Raw genomic sequence first — 24,177 nt, forward strand, 5'->3', positions numbered from 1 at the left:
ATCAGGTCGTCAACTATAGATAGAAACATTCTTGCTCGCTTGATTACATTACACAAGAGACCACAGAAACACGCACAGAAGATGGGAAAGGAAGATGGTGGAGAAGAAGCACTACTTCCACTGTTTGAGACAAAGGAAGCAAGATTTAGAGGTGCATATAAGGTGTTTGCTTCCACAGTGTTTGCTGGTATATGTTTGATATGGGTTTACAGATTGACTCACATCCCAAGAGCTGGAGTGCAAGGGAGGTGGGCTTGGATTGGTATGTTCATGGCTGAGCTATGGTTCGGTTTGTACTGGATACTCACTCAGTCTTGTCGTTTTAAGGTTGTTTACAATTACCCTTTTAAGGAAAGACTCTCATACAGGTTAGACCTCTCTCTCTCTCTCTGATCTCTCTCTCTCTCTCCCATACACTTAGGTGAGAACTGTAGCCAATAATCTGAGTTGAATACAGGGAAAGCTTCATCTTGATGCAACTTCCTACTTTATTTAATTATTTATTTTCTAGGCTATTTTTTTTTTCAAAATTTTCCTTCGACAACCCATCAAGGTGACCAGCTGACACAGTAAGTCTGTGTACGTATATGTATCTCTCTGAAACACGATTTTAATCTTAGTACAGTCTTGAGTTTTTTTTTTTTTTTTTTTTTTTTTTTTTTTTTTTTTTTTTTTTAATTGGTAGGAATCCTAGAAAATATATGAAAATAAAAAAGCGAAATTATACTTTTGATCCCTATATTTTAGGCCTAATTTCAATTTAGTTCTTAAATTGATTTTGCGTCTACCTCAATTAAGTTAACCAATTGACACTGTAAATTTGATGAGATTGGAGAATTTAAAGGAATAATTAAAAAAAAATCTGAAGAATGATTTTAATATTAGCAAAACCTCTATTTTTGCAATAAAAATCGAGATCATGTTATGAAATATTGATAAAAAAAATATCAATCCAATAAATAAAATAATTTTTTTATCAAATAAAAGAGTAGAAGGAAAAAAAAAGTGTGGGAAATCTACCTCCAGAACATTTTTTACAATATTTTCATAACAAATCTTAAACGGTAGGTTATTATTGACTATTATTAGTAGTCAAAATAGTAATTTAAGTGGTGGGTTCAACTTAGAACCAATAACAACTTAATACCTAGGATTTGTTGTAAAAATATTATAAATATAGTATTTCTCAAAAAAAAAATACAAAAAATTTCACAACAATTAAGTTGGCAAACTTTTAGTTTTACTAGTTTTCATTTAAATCTACCACTAACATCACTTTTTTACTTACCACTATCAATCTGTCACATTAATAGGTTTTGACAAATTTTTTGTGCCTATAGAATTACTCATAAATAAATAAAAATTTATGTGGTTCAAGTTAATTAGTAATTTTGCATCTATAACAAGAAAATAAAATATTAAAAAAATTAAAATCATATTTAAATATATAAAATACCTCAATTTAGTTTTTGCCTTAAGTCCCTAAATGCATCAAGCCGATCCTGAATGGTAGTCTAGTCACAGTTGTGGTTTCTTATAGCTATTTTTAAAGTTCAAATCCTACCAGTATGTTCTCTCTATGAAACTCAATATATATCCACACAACACAAACTCAACTAGTTCAATATTAATTTGAGATGTAACAAAAATATATGTAAAATTTATCCAAAATCTCAAAAATATCAACCTAAAATAATTTGTAAGGACTGAATTTGGATTGGACCCAATATAGGATTGGGTTTTAGTTCAATGAGCCCAAACAATGAATTTGTAGAGCGTGGGTGAAAGAACTAGTTCTATTTAGTAAGAAAGACAATAATAGTTGTTTATTTAAGAGAATCAAACACAAGTAAGGTAAGAAAATCTGTCCTCGGCACAGTCCGAGGAGCTATGTTATAATATCAAGTTAATGATCAAGGTTACAAGAGTTCAAAGGATTATTACAAAAATTTCTTGGTTTTTCGATCTCCCTTTTTTAGGCCACCTTTCCATGCTATATGTTATAATTTTGATATCATACCCACCATACACGTGTAGGTTAGGTTCTAGGAACTCCTTCTTATCCCATCCAACACCTCCCAAAACCTTCAACTAGCAGCTGTAAGGCTGCTTTACCACTGTTTAAGTATCACTTCCACATTAATGCGGTCAGAGAGTTAGCTGGGATGCATTTAATGTGAAGGTAGCAGCTTTTGTAGATATTTGTTGCCTCCCTCTACTTCTCTCTTATCCAATGTCTGACTTCTAACCGTGGTACAACCTTGAAGGATGTTCAGGATAATAGGATATTCCTACTGACCTCGGATCTCTATTTTCGAGATGACTTTTCTCCTCAGACATATTTTTGACTATCATACACAATCTTTATTTCTTCTTCTTCTACCATTCCCATAATAACCTTATTTGACCATTCTCGGACTAGCAAATATCCTCGGATTGGGTCATAGGCCCAATTCATACAGTTTTAATAGTACCTTCTAGCTAACTGGCCCCCACATAATTATATAAACAAAAATAAGGAAAGAAAATATTGAAATAATTTGGGTAAGATCATAGTTTTATTGAGATAAATCCTAGAAAATATCTTGATATAAAATAGTAAATATCAATTACCATGAAATATTCTGTATGAAATCTCAACGAGACCAAAGTTAGGAAATTTTAAAATAACTAAGGACAAAATTTAGCTACAAAATTGGTTGTAGTCTAAGGCTACAGCATTACTTAATATCATCAACATTATTACATATTTCAAAAATCTAACCGTTGGATTGTATGTTCTTTACGCTCTTAATACACATGTCAAATTTTGTGTCATACAGATATTATTTACTATATAATCTATAATATTGTATTTTATGCATAATTTTAAACTACAAAAACTTGCAATTTAAATAATTTGTTGATAAAATAGCTATTTATCTTTAATTTTCTACAAATTTTGCAAATATGAAGGATATAAGAAGAAAATGTAATACAATAGTAGATTTGTCAAAATTCACCTCCAATAAAAAGATATTAAGTAAGGTTGTAACCTTATGCTACAACCAATTTTCTAGCTAAATTTTGTTCAATGACTAATACTTGCAAACATCAACTTTAGTCCATAAAATTTTACCTACTTTCTAATTTAGTCTCAAAATTTTCAAAAGTAGCAATCAAATCCTTAAAGTTTGATTCAATTGAGTGCTTAAAATTTGTTCCATTTTACAATTAAATCTTTCAACTTTTAAAAGTTAATAAAATGATTACTCCTTTTTTTAAATACATATTTGTATATGCAAAACATTCTCTTATCAACCAAACATTAAATAGAGAATTATTCAGCAAATTCAAAGAGTGAAAAATCTTTTTTCTAAAAAACAAGCCCAAAAAGAAAAATTTTATTTTATTATTTATTTCACTTCAATTCCACATGGTAAATGTGAACCATCATAGCGGTTATATGACATTCTTGGAATAAAATCTGAAAATATTGTGCCATTTTTTCGCCTCAATTTATACTTTCTTTGCATGTTACAGATACAAAGACAAGTTACCAAGTATTGACATTTTCGTGTGCACGGCAGACTCCAAGAAGGAGCCACCAACTATGGTGATCAACACAATCTTATCAGTCATGTCCTACAATTATCCGCTTGAAAATTTGAGTATTTATCTTTTAGATGATGGTGGGTCGGAGTTGACATTTTATGCTCTCCTAGAGGCCTCTAGTTTTTCTAAGCATTGGATACCCTTTTGCGAAAAATTCAATATCCAACCAAGGTCCCCGAGTGCCTACTTTGCTCAACAAATTGACATTCAAGACATCACATATGCCCAAGAATTGTTGGCTATCAAGGTAAGTTCATGGCATATTTAGTTAGACTAGTTTATCCACTTAAATAATAGGAAAAATTACACTTTACATCCTGAATTGTACCTCTAATTACATTTTGCACCATAAATTTTTCAAATGCATGTTTTGCATCCTAAACTATGACTCTTGTTATACTCTGCACCCGACGTAAAGTTTGATGTTAACTTGGATCGAAATCTAAAATTTATGATGCAAAATGTAATTGAGAGTACAATTTAGTGTAGTGAAATGTAATTTCTCTTTTATTTTTAAGGAATTGAGAAGATAGACAATTAAGTCTTTTCACGTAATGTCATATTTTTTTATACAAGGTAAAGACAAATTTAACGTCATAATGCCAAGTATAACAAGAGTCATAGTTTAGGGAGTAAAATATGCATTCAAAAAGTTTATGGTACAAAGTGTAATCATGTGTATATTTTACCCTAGAGTGGTAATTAAAGTGTAATTTACCCTAAATGATACAAATTTCATTATCCTAATAGTACCCTTAAGTTGAATGGTAGTGAGTTTACGATGGATTAAATTCTCCTTCAAATATATTTAGAGAAAAATTCTTCAAAACAATTTATTCAATTAACAATCTAAATACTCATGAGACTTTTTTAGATGGCTTAATGAGTTATATTGTTAGTTGTTCACAAGCATGGTCATTTGAATTACCAAATACTTAGTCTTAATCCATGCCATGTGGCATCAACTAACTGTTTGCATGACCCTTGAGCTAAAATGATTGAATTTTCATGATGATAAACTGCTAATCATTTTTTTTTAATGTTTCTTAAAGAAACTATACAAAGAAATGGAAAATCGGATTAACTCAACTGTTGAAATGGGAGAGATTACAAAAGAAATAAGGGACTAACACAAAGGATTTTCAGAATGGAACTCCAAAGTAACAAAGCAAGATCACCAGTCAATTGTGGAGGTAACTCTTGTATTCTCCCCAAAAATTTCATAATACACCCTTTTAAAAAGAATATTTTATTTATTATCATTTTTTTTTTAAGATTATGATTGATGGAAGGGACAAAAACGCGGTTGATATATATGGAGGGCGATTGCCAATGCTAGTGTACATGGCACGAGAAAAACGACCCCAATGGCCTCATAACTTCAAAGCTGGAGCTATGAATGCACTGGTAAACTTTCAACTTATGTACATACATTTACTTTACATTCTCCCAGTAGAACTGTACTTGCAACACATGTTCTTTAAATTTTTTTTCAATGTCATGATATTTCTAAAGTGAAATGAAAATAAGCATACGGAAAAGAAGTTTGTTTAGTTTGTAAGCATGTGTAGTAATGATGTAAGTATTTGTGACCCTGTCCACTAGGTAATGTTATTGATTGTTAGTTTCCTAGTATTTTGATATTGTATTTCATATTTGCAGATAAGAGTGTCATCAGAGATAAGCAATGCCCCTTTCATCCTCAACTTGGACTGTGACATGTATGCAAATGATGCAGATACAATACAAGAAGCACTATGTTTTTTCTTGGATGAAAAGAGAGGCCATGAGATCTCCTTCCTGCAATTTCCACAAAATTATGACAATATCACCAAAAATGATTTATATGCATGTACTTTTTCAGTAATTAGTAATGTGGGTAATCTAAGATCTGTAGCTTTGTTTTCAGAAATATCAAACTATATGGATTATTTGGTGGAGTAACATACTATATTCTTGGTTAAATATGAAGGTTGAGCTTGCTGGAATAGATGGATATGGTGCAATTCCGTATTGTGGCACTGCATGTTTCCATAGAAGAGAAAGTCTTTGTGGAAAAGTGTATTCCAAGGATTATAGAAAAGAATGGAACATAGAAGACAAAAATAATACAAATAAAACTGTTAATGAATTAGAAGTAGCATCAAAAATACTTGCTAGTTATAGCTTTGAGAAGGAGACTCAGTGGGGGCGAAAGCTCTCTCTCTCTCTTTGTGGGTGTGTGTATATGTATGAAACTTTTAATCTTGAACATGGTAATTATAAATTTGCAGATGGGGCTAATTTATGGGTGCTCATCTGAAGACTTTATAACTGGCTTGGCTATCCAATGTAGGGGCTGGAAATCACATTATTATAACCCTAATAGAAAGGCCTTCTTGGGTGTTGCTCCAATTACCTTAAATGATGTTCTTATTCAACAAAAGAGGTGGTCTGAAGGCCTGTTTCAAATATTTCTCTCCAAGTATTGCCCTTTCATATATGGTCATGGCAAGATAAAATTGGGTGCCCAAATGGGATATTGTACGTATTTATCTTTTATGGGCTCCATTTTCCCTCCCAACACTCTATTATGTGATTGTTCCTCCCTTCTACTTGCTCCATGGCATTTCCATATTCCCTCAGGTTTGTCTCTTTACTATTCTTTTCTTATAATATATCGAGGTTTAATTCTAGTCAAGGTCCAAGTTTGTAATATAATTCTAATACATATTCATTATATTTGATCTTATTTAAAGTGTAAGCAAAGTAATCGTAATCTTACTTAGAGTGTAAGAAAATTAATTATAATCCTACTTGTACTTACTTGTACTGCAAGTATTGTAACCCACGAAACTTTATAGTAAAATATGTAGCCATTAAAGATTTTTTCTATGGATGTAGGTCGTTAAGGCCGAATCACATTCCTCATATTAATGTATTAAAATTCTTATTGACCCAATTACAGTAATACATTTACTTATTGATTTCTTGGCCTCTTCTTTCTAGGTTAAAAGCCTATGGTTCCTACCCTTTGCATATGTGATTGTGGCTAGAAATGCTTGTAGCATAGCTGAGGCTCTAAGTTGTGGGGATACACTTAAAGCTTGGTGGAATTGGCAACGAATGTGGGTGATTCGAAGGACTACTGCACACTTTTTCGCATTCATTAACACCATTGTTAGACAATTAGGCCTCTCTGAAGCAACATTTGCAATCACAGAAAAGGTGGTCACAGAGGATGTGTCAAAGAGGTACGAGCAAGAAATCATAGAGTTTGGAAGCTCAACTATCATGTTTACTATTATAGCAACATTGGCAATGCTAAACTTCTTCAATTTAATTGGGGGAATCAAAAAGATTGTTTTGGATTTGGAGTTCAAGGTATTGGACCAGTTGATCTTGCAGCTTAGTCTTAACTTGCTACTTGTCATGCTCAACATACCAGTCTACCAAGCACTCTTCATCCGCAATGATAAAGGTCGTATACCCTCTTCGATTCTGTTCAAGTCTATTGTTTTAGCTTCATTGGCTTGTTTGATGCCTATAATTTGACACATTTTTATTGTAATGTATATCAAATCTTACTAGCCATGTGGTATGTAGCTCTTCCTTTAAATAAGGCCTTGAATTGAAATTCTACTGGTGAAGGTTAGGCGGTGATGGTCTTTTCCATTGTTAGGAAAATTTAAAAAGAATTCTTTTTTCTTTTCTTTATATATGGGAGACTTCATCCCAAATTTTTTTCCAACCCAAGTTCGTATGGACTATGAAGTGCTATGATCATATGATGTATCTATTTTTCTGCCCAAGTTATATGTGATTAAGGATCCCTACTAAATTAATATTGATCTTTCTTCTTTTCCTCAACAAAGCAAAGGTGTCTCCCATTGTGAATTATTTAGGTAATGTTATGTTGGCATTTCCAAAATACTTCATTTATTTTGAAAGAAAAAAAAAAAGTACTTTTTTCTATCTCTTTAAAAGCACAAAAGATGCTTCCCAAATGCAAACAATACTATTTCTTTATAATAGCTACAACCACAGCCTAGGCATTCAAACAAGATCTGCCAGTGGTAGAGAACTAGTCCTGGATGACAATCATTCAAAATAATTTGGGATGTATTCCATGAAGCTAACTTCACGTTAAGTCCCAACAAAGGACATATACTACACTTCCATTGCCGTGTGAGAATAGGCAAGGCTCCCAACTTGATCCGCACTGCCATTGCTTCACATAGATATGTCATATGTGAGCATAGGTGTTCAATTTGATGGTGTGTGTGGAACAAAGGGACTGTATATACTTGAGAGAATAGTTAGATACTTGAAGAGGTTTGTACTTTAAAAAAAAAGTGCCAGAAATTTGAATCTATACATGCATTATAAAGCATCTCTAGCAGCCTCTTCAAATTTTTGTACTGTTTGAAGAGAAAACAATTCATTTTACCTTTTGCCTACCTACTTTTCAAGTATATTTTCCAACAAATTCTCTATAATTTCTCTATCATTTTTAAATATTCTTTCTTTAATATATTTTTTTTTCAATCTTCCTTCATTCATCATAATTTTCAAATTCTCAACAAATATATTTTTTAAATCTCCCAACAGTAATATTTTTAAATTTTCCAATAATGATATTTTTTTTAACAAATCTAGTGGAGCACTTGTAGCAATGATATAACGAGTCGTAGAATCATCTAATTTTAATGAGAAGTGCTATGTTCTAAACATTTTTACAATACTTTCACAACAAACCATATGTGGTAATTTGTTATTGATTTTAATTTGAACACACCACTTTAATTATTTTTTTTCTCACCAATATTAACTAGTAACAACCCACCACTTAAATTTTATTGTGAATGTATTATGAAAATATTGTGGTAGCATTTCCCAATTTTAATTTCTTATTTTATTTTTATTTTTCCTTGATCTCTTTATTTTGTTTTTGATCCACACGTTTTTTTTTTCTCCTCTACGCATGTATTCTTTCCCTTCCCTCTATCTTCACTTTCCTTTTCGCTTTTCTTCTCTACCACTCCAAAACAAACCAAATGCTCTCTCTCTCTCTCTCTCTCTCTCTCAGAAAAAGATCACCGGCGGATGACAAAGGCTAAAGATCCCCACTGCTGCTCAGATGGATCAGATTTGCTATATATATATTTTTTTGTTCTAATTTGATTAGTTTTGAAATTGTGATTTGAGTTTGTATTTTGATTGACATTGAGTTTAGAGATGTTTGAGAGAGAAAAGATCTGGAATGGTTTTGTTGATACCGTTTGAATGTTGAGTAAAAAGAATTTTTTTTTCGAATTAATTCTTTTGTTAATGAACAGTAGGTCATCAGATCAAGAGAGTGACTGTTTGTACGGTCACCAACCCCACAAGTGGGGCATATTGGATTTGCTTTATATTAAGCCAATCTGCCATCACCACGTGTCCAAGGCATAGCAAGCATGTAGCCATTAATTGTGGTCCATGTGTCCAAGATAATGGATGAAAGTGATAGCAAGATCATTCATGAACCATTTCAATTACATGCTACAGGTTTTGGGAATATTTACAGTAGAAGACCAACTTGTTGAGGAAGCATTATTGTGTGTAGTACAAGCGCACACACTTGTCAAAGAAGCACCAAATGCATGTAGTCCCATTTTGTAAAGACTCTATTTTGTTCTTCTCCAATGGAAAGACGACACCTTACCCATTAGGAAAGTGACATGTGTCCATTTTCACCATTATTAAAGAAGGATAAAGACTCAATGATAAGAGAATAGACACAAGAGACACTTTTTGACACTATGGTAAAGCTCTCTTCCCACCTCTTCTTTCTCTCTTTCTCCATTGTAACACAATACCTCCATTGTAACCATTTTCAGAAAACAATGAAATATTCGACTAGCTTATGCCCTTGGTTTTCTCCCTCTCCCACCCTAGAGGGTTTCCACGTTAAAAACACCTGTGTATTTATCTTACAACTTTACTCTCATGCTCTTCATTTTCTTACAAAAACAAAAACACCATTTTTGACAAAAATGATATCTAAATGTACAGTTAAGGTTTTAAACATCTTTACAAGATAATCTCCAAAATTTAAACTTGCACGTACATTTTTTGCGACTCCACTGGGATCCAAAATCTCTTATTTTTATTGACTTCTTAGACATCCATTGCCTAGGTCTTCTCTATTCCATGCTCCAAAGAAATCCCAGAAACGATTCTTATATTTTTCTTATTTTGTTTCTCGTTTTGCTGACCAAGGGTTTTCTCTTGTCGGATGGGTTATTCAAACATGTATTGGTTTGGATCTGTACTTTTAGTTGTTTCTTTGCCTAAAAACAATCTCCTTTTTATCAAAACAGCTCCCATGTACTCAAAACCCACAAGCTAATGAGCAACACATGCCCAGAGGTCCCAAAGTATTGAAGTGTTTAAGAGCAGATCTGATTTAGTCTTTATCAGAGGCACTATCTTCGGTAAGATCTTAACAATCTCATTATCAGGCACGGTTGTTTCACAGTTCATGGGCCACTCCATGGCCATTGTATGGCAAGATTCCCATGAGTCTAATATCAAAGGCGTTTGTCTTGTTGACCAGACTATCCCACTCCGCCATGGAATCGACGTGACAATGGTTGTGCTCTTTGTAACTTGTCTCGCCTCTGAAACTAAGCCATTGACTGATTGGTTAGATCCACAACTAGTCCTACATAACCCAACGGATCATGCCCAGTTGAAGAAAACGAGAAAATTCCTTTCTTCTCGAAGAATCATAGTTCTAAGGTTGATTCGAGTTCTTGAAGATGGGTCCGAATGGGGTTGTTCTTTAACAACTTGTGCTCATGTAAATGACGTTCCTTTCTTGCCTTGCTGCTAAGGTGTTTGTCGAAAATCCCGTGAAAACCCCTTGTGGTCAATACAACTTTAGCTGACCCACTAAAGCTTTGGGTCTCAATAGAAGAGTTAAAAAAAAAAATAGGGATTGGCAAGGAAAAGGAAACAGAGAGAGCTCTTTCCCTTCCTTAACTCAATCACGGCTCCAGCTGAAAAGCTCATCGCCAAATTCAGGGAAGTCTTCTCTACTTTATTTATCCTCTGCCTTTACTTTTCTCTTGAAGCTTGACGTCATTTGGTTATATTAATTTGAGAACCAATGTATAAATTTGGCTTCACGCATGGTTGCAAGGCATTTTTATTATGATTATATGTTAAATATGGTCCTCGCTTTGCTACAATCACTATTATCCTTTTCAAAGGCAGCTTATTTATTATGGACACCTTCAAGAAAGTGTTATGTTCTTTCTAAGCCTTTTGGATGATGCCTAAGCTAGACTTTACTACCTTCTGCAGCTAAGAGCTTTCATTGGTTTATGTTCCCTTTTATTTATTTTCTTCTTTAAGATTCTTTTGAAGCTTTAAGGTGCTTTTAATCACATTCGCACCTGGGTTGAAAGTAAAATATGGCTGTTAATTCGTTTTGAAGCTGATGTTGGTTGGCCTAACAAGTAGCCACCAGTTTTGAAGATGTTTATGTAGCAGACATGACTTATATTACTTGCTTCTATTTGCTGAAATAAATAAATATATTCACAATATACTCACACTAGATATTCTCTGTCAAGGTGTTTAGCTTAAAGATGGTCTCATCTTCCACATCATTGACAGTGGGAACACTATGGGTTGGAGCTTACATGTTGCCTGCAACAAGCTTTATGTGTGCAGCAACAAGCTCATCACATTTGGCATTATCTGACCAATAGAAGCTGAAAGGAGAAACAAAGATACTTCCCATAGAAAGCTAGCATCCACTTAATGTGAGGGCAGGTTCTTAAAATCTCCAATCTGCGTTTCAAGGGAAGTTTCTTCACTTTGATATTTTCTCATATACTGCTAGAAACACGACTGTTTGAGTTGAGAGTAATGCCTAAACAATATTTTCTCTCAAGACTAGTTTTGACAAGCTTAATATATGATTACAAGATTTAATTTTTCTCATTATGATTTCCTGTTCCTAGACCTGTATCTGCACAAGGCTAAATGGCTGATTTAGCTTTATTTAACTGCAAACTAGTTATTTAGTAGTACTAATCTTGTTCTTGCAGGTTAAGTAAATTATTTTTTATGCCTTATGGCTAATCTGTAATGACGTTATAGGACACTCAAATATTTTGACTATCTAGTTATATTGCTTGGATGTCGCTTTGAGCCACTCAATCTAGCTTGGGAAAGATAGTGACAGTACAACTTGTCAAGGCATCAGCCCAAATGGCCTTAGAATGCAATTAGTGACTACTAACTCAGTAGCAGCATTGTGGAACCTTACCACCAATAATGGGAATGATCTCTAGCCTCCCGAGCTACAAATTCAGGGAAGTTCCTTGACTCTTTCTTAAAAGCATGAATAGCTTTCTATTGAATCATGGTATCCCTTTTTGCTTAATCGGAGAGTAATTTCTCCCATTTCACATGTTTAGGACTATGTATAGATTTGGCTACATGACTGCCTTCATTAATTTCAGTGGCTGATTTACTTGCTGATCTTTCATCACTAATGAAAATTATCTTCGCGAAATTTATAGTGGATGAAAGTAATTCAGTCTTGTCTTTTGACCTTGCTTTTGGCAGTCCCATGGTGGTTTTTTCAAAATAAATTCTTTATTGAACAAATTGATTCTAGGTGATTACTAGGGGGCTAATTTAGTTTACCCCCAGTATCTTTCATGATGACCTAGATTCATCTATTAACCATATATGTGTGGTATACAATTTACTTACTCCTTGAAATGATATTTTATCAAGCCATTGAGGGCTACTGTGTTATACAAAATTCTCATGACAGTCATGACTCACTTAGCAAAGCTATTTCTTAGCCATTATGCAAGGCATGGCCTTATGTTGCCTCTTGGAATTCTATGGATTAGACATGATTTACTTTGAATGGTCATCAAACTTAATGCATACTGGTGGCTAAAATGGCTTATTATCATTGCTATCTAGCATGCCAAGGTGATGGTGATCCCATCTTCCATGAGACATAGCAAACACAAAGGAGCTCCTTGCAGCCCTCTGGGCCCATTGTAATCTCAAGTTACAAGCCACAGAAGTTTCACCTTTTCTCTCTAGTCTATGACATGGAAGCTGTCATCCCCACAGACCTCCATAAGCTAGCAAGGATTTCAGGAATATCCGCCTCTTGGGGGGGGGGGGGGGGGGGCGGGCCCTTGGGGGTGTACCAATGGTGCTATTCTTTCATGAAGACTTCAAATGATAGCACTTACCTTATTGGTATTCTCAAAAGCCATATAACATGCCATTGGATTGATCAGATGGGAACCCTTACTTGGTAGGGATCTATATGCTCATGCATGGTGCCATCTAGCATGATATCAAAAGGATCACCTTAAGCTTAAAAGAAAAGGGGGTGCATATTTCTTAGGCGCCACAATTGCCAATGCAAACATGGGCGATATAAGCCAAGGCAACTAGTCTCACTTTCGATGAAGTCAAAGACTTTGTAAAGGCTTCGCCCTCAAGAACAAGGCTCAGGGATGTATTCTCGTTGCCATCTTACTTAATCATCTCACTAGTCTATTAAGAAACAGTGCCCATTCATGTGAATGTTTAAACATATATTTAAGTAGTTCATATTGGCTGAATGGCATGTCCTTATGATTAGACAGATTTGAAAATATAGTGATGTTTATCAAGTGCTTGAGCACCAAATATTTGAGCTAGCTTTCGCATTTAAAAGCTTTAGCCAATATATGGCACATACATGCTCTTTAAGAACAATTCTTTTACCTTGATCTTTTCAAGTACTTCACACCAACATTCACTAGACCATGCGTTGTTACGATATGCTTTCACAGGTCTCTTGGGTGAATTTGGCTATAGTCATTTTAAATTTATACACACCAATATTGCTTCACCTTATTTGCCTTGACACTTGGCTTGTTATTTAATAACTTCCTTTATGGTCGCACAGGAAAGAAAAGTTAAAAGCAATACACTGCTTGCACAATAAGCTTACATGAATTCACGTGCATTCATTGGAATACTGTGGTGATTGTTTGCCAACACCTTCGATGATATATTCTAGCTTTCCCTTGGCATATTTATATTTCTTTGATAACCATGTGGTCTACTGACAGCCTACTTGCCTTCTAATTGGTTTTATACAAAATCAAAGTGGAAAGCTACACATGATGCCAATTTGGATCCAACATTGTTGTTCCACTCAATGTTGCTTGGGATTGCATATGCGTCTAGACCTCTGATCTACAGCGGACTCTCATCGCTTAAACCAAAGTCTTAAAGTACAAAGAATATCTCTTCTCCGGTACCTTTAGATATGAGAAAGGTCATTCCTTTAATGCCTCCAGGATCACGGAATACCTCTTCTCCACTAGTAAATATGGGAAAGGTCTTTTTGCTCGACGCCCCTAAGTCCAAAGAATAACCTCTTCTCTAGCATTCTCGGGTATGAGGAAGGTCCTTTCTTTGGCACCTTTGGGTTAGCAATTGCCTCTTCTTTAACACGTCAAAGTTTGAAGAACATGTCACTATATACAGCTAAGGGATCAAATCCCACAAAATATACTGGACATGGACGTAAACTTGTCCTAAATACATTCTAACAATATCATTGGCTACACTTGTGCATTATTATAAGGGTTAGGGTCAAGGGTATTATGATCTCTCGCAGACATAGAGTCCTCAGGTCATCCTAGCCCTACACAAGGGTTGAGGCTGAGGGTATTATGATCTCTTGCTGACATAAAGTCTTTAGGTCATCCTAGCCCTACACGTACATCAACCTTAGTGATGAGAAATTACCAATGCATGAAGCCAAGATAATACAAGACAATGAAGTTGGTTTATCCTAGAAAGGCATTGAAGGTGCATGCCACTAGCATTGCTGAGACTAAGATAATCTGCGCCTCTCAAATGCCTTATATAGCAACTTGAAGGTCTTTCGGTGATTTATTGCTCCTCCATCTACTGCTACAAGATTTTGCAAGTATGAAAGCTTGTTCAAAAATGCCTAATGACTTTGGATGCTATTAACACATCCCCCAAAGCCAGGGGGTTAATGTACGGTCACCAACACCAAAAGTGGGACATATTGGATTTGCTTTATATTGAGCCAATCTGCCATTACCACGTGTCCAAGGCATAGCCAATATGTAGCCATTAGTTGTGGTCCATGTGTCCAAGATAGTGGATGAAAGTGATAGCAAGATTAGTCATGGACCATTATAGTCGCATGCTACAGGTTTTGGGAATATTACAGTAGAAGGCCAGCTTGTTGAGGAAGCATTAATGCGTGTAGTACAAGCACAAGTACACTTGTTAAAGAAACACCAAATGCATGTGGTCCTATTTGGTCAAGACTCTACTTTGTTCTTCTCCAATAGGAAGGCGACACCTTACCCATTAGGAAAGTGACATGTGCCCATTTCCACCATTATTAAAGAAGGATAAATGACTTAATAACTAGAGGATAGACATAAAAGACACTTTTTGACACTACAGTGAAGCCCTCTTCCCACCTCTTCTTTCTCTCTTTCTCTATTGTAATACAATACCTCCATTGTAATCATTTTCAAAAAATAGTGGAATGTTCGACTGGCTTATGCCCGTGGTTTTCTCCCTCTCCCAACATATAGGGTTTTCACGTTAATAAAATTGTGTATATTTCTCTTACAACTTTACTCTCACGTTCTTTATTTTCTTACAAACACAAAGACACCATTTTTGACAAAGATGATGTCTAAATGTACCGTTAAGGTTTTAGATATCTTTACAAGATAATCTCCAAAATCTAAACTTCCACGTACACTGTTCATTAGCAAACATTTATTTTTTATTTTTGCTAATTTTGAATTATGAACGGAGTCAATTTGCCTTTATTGTTCTATATGGACTTTGATAATTTATTAGACCGTCTCTCCAAAATGGAATTATGAAAAATTGTCCATTTGGCTTTCTCTTATTCAAGCAGTGCACCTCTTGTTTTATTATAAACTCTTAGGTCTATATTTTCTCCTCTCTCACACATGGGTTTAGTGCGTAACATAGACTTCGCTTCCATAGAAAAGAAAACCATTTTACATCTTCTTTTCATAGATAAAATCGGAATTCAAATCTCCTTTCCTACTTGTTGCACAAAAACAAAATTTGTAGACTTGGGTCTATTTACACAAAATGGACAGAAACCACCTAAAAATTTGGACTAGGTTCAATGTCCACAACTTTCACTAGTCACCATTGGAGCCCACTATACATTGGGCCGCTATATTTGGACAGTATTATATATATATATATATATATATGGTTCATGGTTGGGTTTAAATTACACCTAGTGTAATTCTAAGTAATGTTACACCACTCAATATTTTTTAATTAGATGCGAATATTGACAAATCCACCGTTAGCTTACATTATCTTTATATATTCTTTATGTTTGTAAAATTTCAAGGTGATCAAAAATTAATATCCATGTCATCAATCAATTGTTAAAATTCAAATTATTGTAGTTTAAAGTAATGCATAAAATATGAGTTTATGGATCAAATGGTAAATAACATCCAATTGATATGAAAATTGGCATGCATGTTAAAAACATATAGAAAATGTAATTCAATAGTTGGATTTTCAAAATATTAATTCAATAATAACAAGTTATTGGGTGGTGTAACATTATTTAGAGTTACACCAAGTGTAACTTGAACCCAACCCATATATATATATATATATATATATATATTTATATATATATATTTGCTAAGAAGGATAGTATCATATTGTTTTTGTAGACATCATTGTTGAACATGTACCAGGCATCCAAGCATAAGAATTACAGATAAAAAATAATAATTAAAAAGAAAAAGAAAAAAGAATTATAGATAATGATTCAACTTGGGATCTCAAGGAGGAACCAGCCCATGTTGGGTGATTTTCGAAATGACTAAAAATTTCTTCTTCATCTTCTTCTTCTTTTTTTTTTTTTTTTTTTTTTTTTTTTTTTTTTTTTTTTTTTGCATGTGTAAAATGACAAATATTTTCTCTAAATAAAATATTGGCTAGAAATTCTCTTCTTATGATGCATTTGTGTTTTCAAATGGACCAAAAGGTTTGAAAAGCACTATGCCCATAGAATTTTCATAAGACTTTCACAACAAATTTTAAGTGATTATTTTTATTATAAATGATTCAAAATAATAATAATAATTTAAATAGTAGATTTAAATTATCATCAGTAAATAATAACCCTTAGGATCTGTTGTGAAAGTATTATTAAAATATTGTGTACATATCATTTTTGAAAAGGTTTACATGAAAAAAAAAAAAAAAAAAAAAAAAAAAAAACACAAAGTGAAAGTGTGTTTTCTTTTGGAAATGGTTAGAAATTAGTCTATTACTACACTAGATATGCAGCTTCCACGTACTACTCAACATTCCAAACCCAAAGCCAAGGTTTTGAAATTCGGACTGGACCGTATGGTCCAACCCGGTTAACCGGGAACCGTTCACTAAGACGGTTCTTTTAACACCCAAAACCGTCCTATGTTAAAAAGTCAATCAACCGTATGAACCGCAGTTCAACTACCCGGTTTTGAAAACCGTAGACGGTTCTTGCGGTTCCTACAGTTTCAAGCCAAAGCTTAAAAAAAATGGAAGAGAAGAAGGTATTTACAGCACCCTCTCACCATTTTTAAGAAAACCTCCAGGAAAAATAAATAAAAACAAAGAACTAAAAAGAAAATAGTAGTATAAGAATATATAACTCTCCGATAATCTGCCTCAACAAGCCACCAGATCCGAAACTTTGGTCCTTATCGTCCGCTGCAGCCTCTAGTCGATGACCGGCGATCAGATTTCTCCAAATAAGTGCATAGTGGCACTGAGACTCTTTCTCCCTTACTCGGACTGTTGTGTTTTCTTTTCTTTTGCTAAGATTTCTTTGGGTTGATGAAGTCTTTTTCTGTTTGGTAAAGGCGTTTATAGCTTAGTAAATAACGCCAATCAAGTCTATCTTCTTGCCCACTATATACCACTATACCAGTCTCTGTTTTGGCCACATAATTTGTTTATAACTTAGTGATAGTTTTTAGACCCCTTAAAAACACAAGTGGATTAACCTAGGTAATTAGCCAAGTTATTACTTAGTCCAAATTCCAAATCTAGGTTATCACAATCAAATAATCATATCATGCATTGCAACGAAAAGATAAATAACACAATGATATGATCACCCAGGAAACCAAATCGGTAAAAACCTGGGGAGGATTTAACCTAGCTATCCTCAAGGTAAACCTGAATCCACTATGAAAGAATTGAAGTTTTACAATAGGAATTAGACTACTAACATCCTATTGTTACCCACCAGTAGAAACTTACTGACACGACCATGTGCAAGCTTCGAGACCACAGACTCTTTCTTTCTTGGATTCTCTAGCAAGTACAAGCACACCTGCTTGTGTTTCTTTAAGTTCTTATGGTAACAACTGAATGATTATCAAGTTTTTGAACGAATCTCCTCTTGATAATCCTAAGCTTGTGTAAAGGAAAACTCCTCACAGATCTCACATGAGATTTACACAAACAGTAATATGAGCAAAACTAAAACGTGGCTAGGGTTTGCCTTATATACCTAGGGCAAAAACACAAAACCCTAAACGTTTTAAATGAACTAGGACTGAGTTGGAATTCTGCAGAAAAACGCATTCTGTCCGAATTTCAATTGATCGAGCCTAAGCTTCAATCGATCGAACCAGGCTGAAATGCACTATTAAATCTGCATCAACTTGAATCTAACTTTACATAAAATACACAACTTTGAGCAAGTCTAAAAAAGACTAAACAACTTGTTTTGATCATGGTTTGCCAACAATACACATTAGAGTTCTAAATACATTAGTTCCTAAGTCTTTAGAACCCAACAAACTCCCCATTTGGCAATCCGTGACGAAACACAACTAAAAGCTCAACTAAAAGTTCAAAGTTTACAAAGAAAAGCCCTTTACAAAAAAAATGTTCATAAAAACAAATCCAATCCTAACTACTATATATCAGTTGCAAGTGTAGACAATAGCTCAACTGAATCAACCTGTATATTTCCTGAAACACTTAAACAAAATGCATAACCGCATGTGTGGAAAATACAAGTAAACAAAATAAATTCTTGATTTCACTCAACACAAAATAAAGACATATATCAATTAATAACTCATAAATATAAATCAATAAGCAGTGAAACAAGAAACATATAAAACAATAAGTGTATCTCCCCCTATCATGAATAGCCCAACAAAAATACATCAAGAGCTAAAAAGGTAAATACAAAGTGAAGCACCTAGATACAATATAATCTCCACAAGCTCCAACAAACAAACAAAAATGCTCTCCCCCTGAAAACAAAAACTCTACAAGTGCTCAAAAACCTAAATGTACTCCCCCTTTTTGTGACGAAATGCCAAAGGGCAATCAAAATCTATCATCAAAAGGAGGTGGCAGTAAGGATCGTCGAAATTGTGCCAACTCTGCGCACAAAGCACGGATCTCATCGAGCACTGTTAGGTTCTAAGAAATTAGGAACTAAGGTATTAGAACTTCAATTTGTATTATGTTGGCAAACCATGATCAAAACATAGAGTCTAGGTTTAGGCTTGCTCAAAGTATGTTTATTTGTAAAATTGGAATTGAGTGATTGCAGAATTTATTGGACTAAATCTGCAAGGCTCGATCAATCAAAAATTAGACTCGATCGATCGAACCACGTACAGATTTATTTTTCTGCAGAGTTCCAGTTCAGCCCAAACTCTACTTAAACGTATTAGGGTTCAAGTAAAACTCTCCTATATATAAGGGAAACCCTAGAACATTTTTTAAAAAGTTTTTTAGAGAGATTAGAGTGCCTCTTTTTATTTTTAGGGTTTTGTACCCAAAGGCTCTCTAAAGGTTGCTCATATTTGCGGTTTGTGTAAATCTCTTGTGAGATCTAGAGGAGTTTTCCTTTACACAAACTTAGGGTTTTCAAGGAGAAGATTTATCTACGCCTTGATGATCAATTCAGTTGCTGCCATTGAAGCTTAAAGAAAACACAAGCAGGTGTGCTTGTAGCTGGTGGTGAATCCAAAGAAAGAAGGAGTCCGTGGATTCGGAACTTGCACGTGGTCGTGTCAGTAAGTTCTACTGGTTGGTAGCAATAAGAAGTCGAGCGTGGGGGCTTGTAAGTCTTATTGTATGAACTTCGATTCTATCAAGATAGTGGATTCAAGTTTACCTTGAGGATAGCTAGGTCAAATCTTCCTCAGGTTTTTACCGGTTTGGTTTCCTGAGTGATCATATCTTGTGTTATTTATTTTCCGCTGCTTTGCATGATTTGATATTTTATATTGTGATAACCTAGACTTGTTTAATTGGACTAAGTAACAACTTGGCTAATTACCTAGGTTTAATCAATTGTTTAAGGGGTCTAAAAACCAACAAGCACGTCCACCAAAATTTGTCCATGAGCTACCTAAACAGTCAAGACATGATCCAACGTACGTCGAAGGTCTAAATCATCCGAAGTAGTCAGTGGAGGAACATCGGCATCAGCAGCAGCACCAGACGCCTCAACAGTATTAGCACCTGTAGAAGAGGGAAGAGGGGGAATAACACCAGAAGACTCACCTCTAGGACGCGTAGAGCCAACTCTCAAGTGAGCAACTCTTTGCCTAAGGAAGGTGGCACCTATGGGAGCTATGACATGAACGGGCTCACTGATAGGGAAATCAGCTAAACCGAGAAACAACAAAATCTTATGAATGAAAATAGGATAGATAAGAGCATGAGCTATGACAGAACTCCTATGAACTTTGTTCAAAGAACGAAGAAATTGATGAGGAAAGCTGATAAACGCACCGGAAACAAAGGCGTACAAAAACACACATCGCTCAAAAAGGATGATGTGGAGACGAACTCAACATCTCGTATCCAACTCCTAACAAGGGTGTTGGAATCATAGACGTGGCAAGAGAGATTTGAGAAGAACTCTCTAATCAGGGCAGTCGGGGGTGGATGATCTACCTCTAACAAAGATAACCAACCACTACTCTTAAAGTTTGTCCTAATGGCAGTATCAACCTCATCTAACACAACAAAACGCTCAACCCAAATCTTTCTCTTACAGTTCAATTTCTCATAGACCTCTTTGCTTTTGTCATTCCTGAACAACTCACTCCCAGAGGGAGACTCAGAGGAAGTGGAGGGGGTCCTATGGGCTCTAGTCTTCCTAGGCATGGTGTTAGGATAAGGACAAAGACACAAAGCAGGAAAAAAAACAAAAAACCAAGGGCAGACTGCAAGTTAGCACACAAAAAACAATATATAACAAAAATCTATATGATGCATGAACAATTTAAATGTCATGATGCATGCTCTAATGCAGTGAAATTAAAGTTCACAAAATTGGCTTGAGCATAGAGTTTCTAACAAAAGCCCCAAAAATTTGAAAAACCACTTGTTCAATTTGTAAAAAATTGACCAATTGATCATCACACAAGATTGAATACATAAAATAATGATCAATTACATCAATTCGACAAGCCAATTTCATCAATTGAAACCAATTTGAACAAAATCCCCAAATTCGGATAAATACAAGCCCTAGAATTTTTAATTTCTCACAAAACACTAAATTGATCAAATTAAACATCATAGATCATGATTATAACATTATAGGAACAAAACCCAATGATCTATTTCAGAAAAAGTGGCTTGAATCATCAAAAACCCCAATTTGAAAAGTTCCAAAAATACCCAATGAAATGCATGAAAAAATGCATGAAACCATGAAATAAAATGCAAAAGGAAGGGCATAAAGGACTTACCGGCTTAGAGAGAGGAAATCCTTGCAAAAATTTCGGAGGAAAACGACAAAAAAATTGTTGGTGAGCCTTGTCCAATTCGGAGAGAGAGAAAAGTTTGAAAAACTTTTTGAAAAGTAAGTTTGAACAAGTCAAACTCTGATTTTAAAAAACCTGAGTCACAATTTTCAATTGATTGAAAATCAGTTTCGATTGATCGAAACAAATAAAGGCTTCTTTTAAAAATTTTAAAACAATTTTAATTGATCGAAAAACAGATTGGATCAATCGAAGCAGACAGAGGCTTCCTTAAATATTTTAAAACAATTTTGATTGATCGAAAAACAGATTGGATCAATCGAAGCAAACAGAGGCTCACAAAATTTTTGAGAAAAAACACAGTTTTTGAAAATAACAAAGACACATTTTAGAAACACCTCAAAACATTGAAATTAATGAACAAAATGCATGAGTATGTGATGAAATGTATTTCAAAAACAACTAGCCATAAATTCTCAAGCATCAAATCTGTTTTGCATAAAAACTCAAAGTATTTGCAAACTTGGTTGGTCAAACCAAAGACACACACAATAACATGTACAATGTTTAGTAAAGAGTAACTTGTGTAGTGTGTACAATTAGCAAAAGCTTAAGATACATGTGAGATGATATGTGTATAGCAATTAAACATAAAGTCTACAAAATTCATCACATAGAATTTGAAAGAGACTATTACCAAAAGAGTTACATCATATAACTCTCACATCTTCTAGATCATAAGCTTGCAATCATGTAAGTTTCTTGATTTTGCCTCATATTGTACACACAAATTTTAATTATTCAGAAACTTATTAAAATAGTCGGGATAATGTACACACCAATTTTAGCAATTATTTGATTTAGCTTTAAGTCCAATAATGTACACACCAATTTTAGCATTTAAACCGAGACTACACTTTATGATCTTTTTGTGCATGTGTTACACTTTCTCGAGCACAAAATCTTACGATATGCACCAAGGTGTTCATGATTGGTTAGTGAATAGTGGTGAGATGGTTATTTATATCTTTCTCTAAAGGTTCAAGTTCAACAGTCAAAGACATGTGACTTCAAGATCAAGACAAAGTGATCAAAACCATAAACATCTTTCCCACACAACATGCACTACAAAACTTCAACTAGTAAAGTGCAATAAGTAAGCTCATCAAAGCTAAACAAAGTACAAAAGACATGTTATGTGAATATAAATTGACCAACCTTGTTTTCAAAAACCAAGAAAATAGTGCAAAATACAACTTGCTTCCTTTTTCTTCCTTTTTTATTTTATTTTATTTTATTTGAAAAAAATAAACAAAAACAAACTAGAATGAAATGCATGAATGTTATGCAATGTAAATCCTAAAAACAAAGAAAACAAAAATCAAAGAACAATGGTCACAAAGAATAGCAATGAAGCACAAGGACCATATCAGAAGGACTCAATTAGATTGAGCCTTTTGCATCCAAAACTTTTTAGATGCACCAAGAGCATTGGAGTTCTTATTCACATGGGAATGATTTCCAACTCCAGGATTGGAATAAAGGTTTGGAATCTTTACCAATTCACCAATGAGTACCATGAGATCTTGTGCTTGAGGCACAGGTACTTTTGGTTTGTTTGCTCTCTTAGCAACTTGCAGCTTGTAACAGTTTGGACGAATGTGTCTAGACTTTCCACAAAAATGACAAACCCATGCAGGATTATCATGTGACTTGTCCTTAGAAAGGGTAGGCTGCTTAGGTTTAGACTCTCTTAGTTCAACCCTAATCTTCCTAGAAGATGTAACTTCTAAGGGTTTGACAACCTCACTCACAGGGGGTTCAAAAGAAGATGAAGGAACAAAGATAGTGGAATTGGGTGCAGACACATTGATGCTTTCTACAAAACCTAACCCAATTTTGTCAGAATGAGACTTTTGAACATTAAGCATATAGGCAAGTTTGGAACTAGCAGACCTATTAGATTGTTCTCTAGAAACAGAAAGTTCATGTTCCAAATTCTTAACTTTATCAAGCAAAAGCATGTTCTTAGTTTTCACATTATTCAAAAGTTCAGTAGCATCAAACAATTTAATAAACAAATTTTTCTTATCAAGCTCAAGAGATGCAATTTTCTTCAAGCCTAATTCAACATTCATAGCATTCTTTGCAGCAACTTTGCAAAGTTTATTATAGACTTCTTGAAAATCTGCATCCTCAGAGAGTTCTCCATCAGAAGGGTTCTCTTCAGCAGATACACTTTCATTGACTATAGCAGTAGCAGTGAAAGCAATGAAATTTCCATCCTCATCACAACCAGACTCATCATCAGAAACTTCACCATCACTAAGGATTACAGCCATAGCCTTACCCTTAGACTTCAAGTAAGTAGGACATTCAGATTTCATGTGACCATACCCTTGACATCCAAAACACTGAGGACCCATAGAATTATTAGAAGATTGACCTACTTTTTCTCTAGGTTTATCAATGTTGTTAACCTTAGTGGGATCACTCTTCCTAAAGTTTTTAGGTTCAGCAGTGTTCTTATCTCTTGCCCTTCTGTTGTTGTTTCTAGGGAAATTCCTAGAGTTCTTGGCAAGGTAAGCAACCTCTGTAGCAAAGAGCTCATCATTAAATCTACCAACATCAACATCATCAACTGATTTAAGAACCATTGATTTGGATTTGCTAGTCTTAGGTAGGTCCAACTCATAGGATTGGAGAG

The 24,177-nt window shown here is 34.4% G+C and overlaps 1 pseudogene; it reads left to right on the forward strand.

The window, feature by feature from the left end:
* On the forward strand, positions 1-7,324 carry LOC126694296 (cellulose synthase-like protein E6; annotated as a pseudogene).
* Positions 7,325-24,177: the final 16,853 nt, after the last annotated feature.

The sequence above is a fragment of the Quercus robur genome, chromosome 8 (genome assembly GCF_932294415.1).
Source record: "Quercus robur chromosome 8, dhQueRobu3.1, whole genome shotgun sequence".
NCBI lineage: Eukaryota > Viridiplantae > Streptophyta > Magnoliopsida > Fagales > Fagaceae > Quercus > Quercus robur.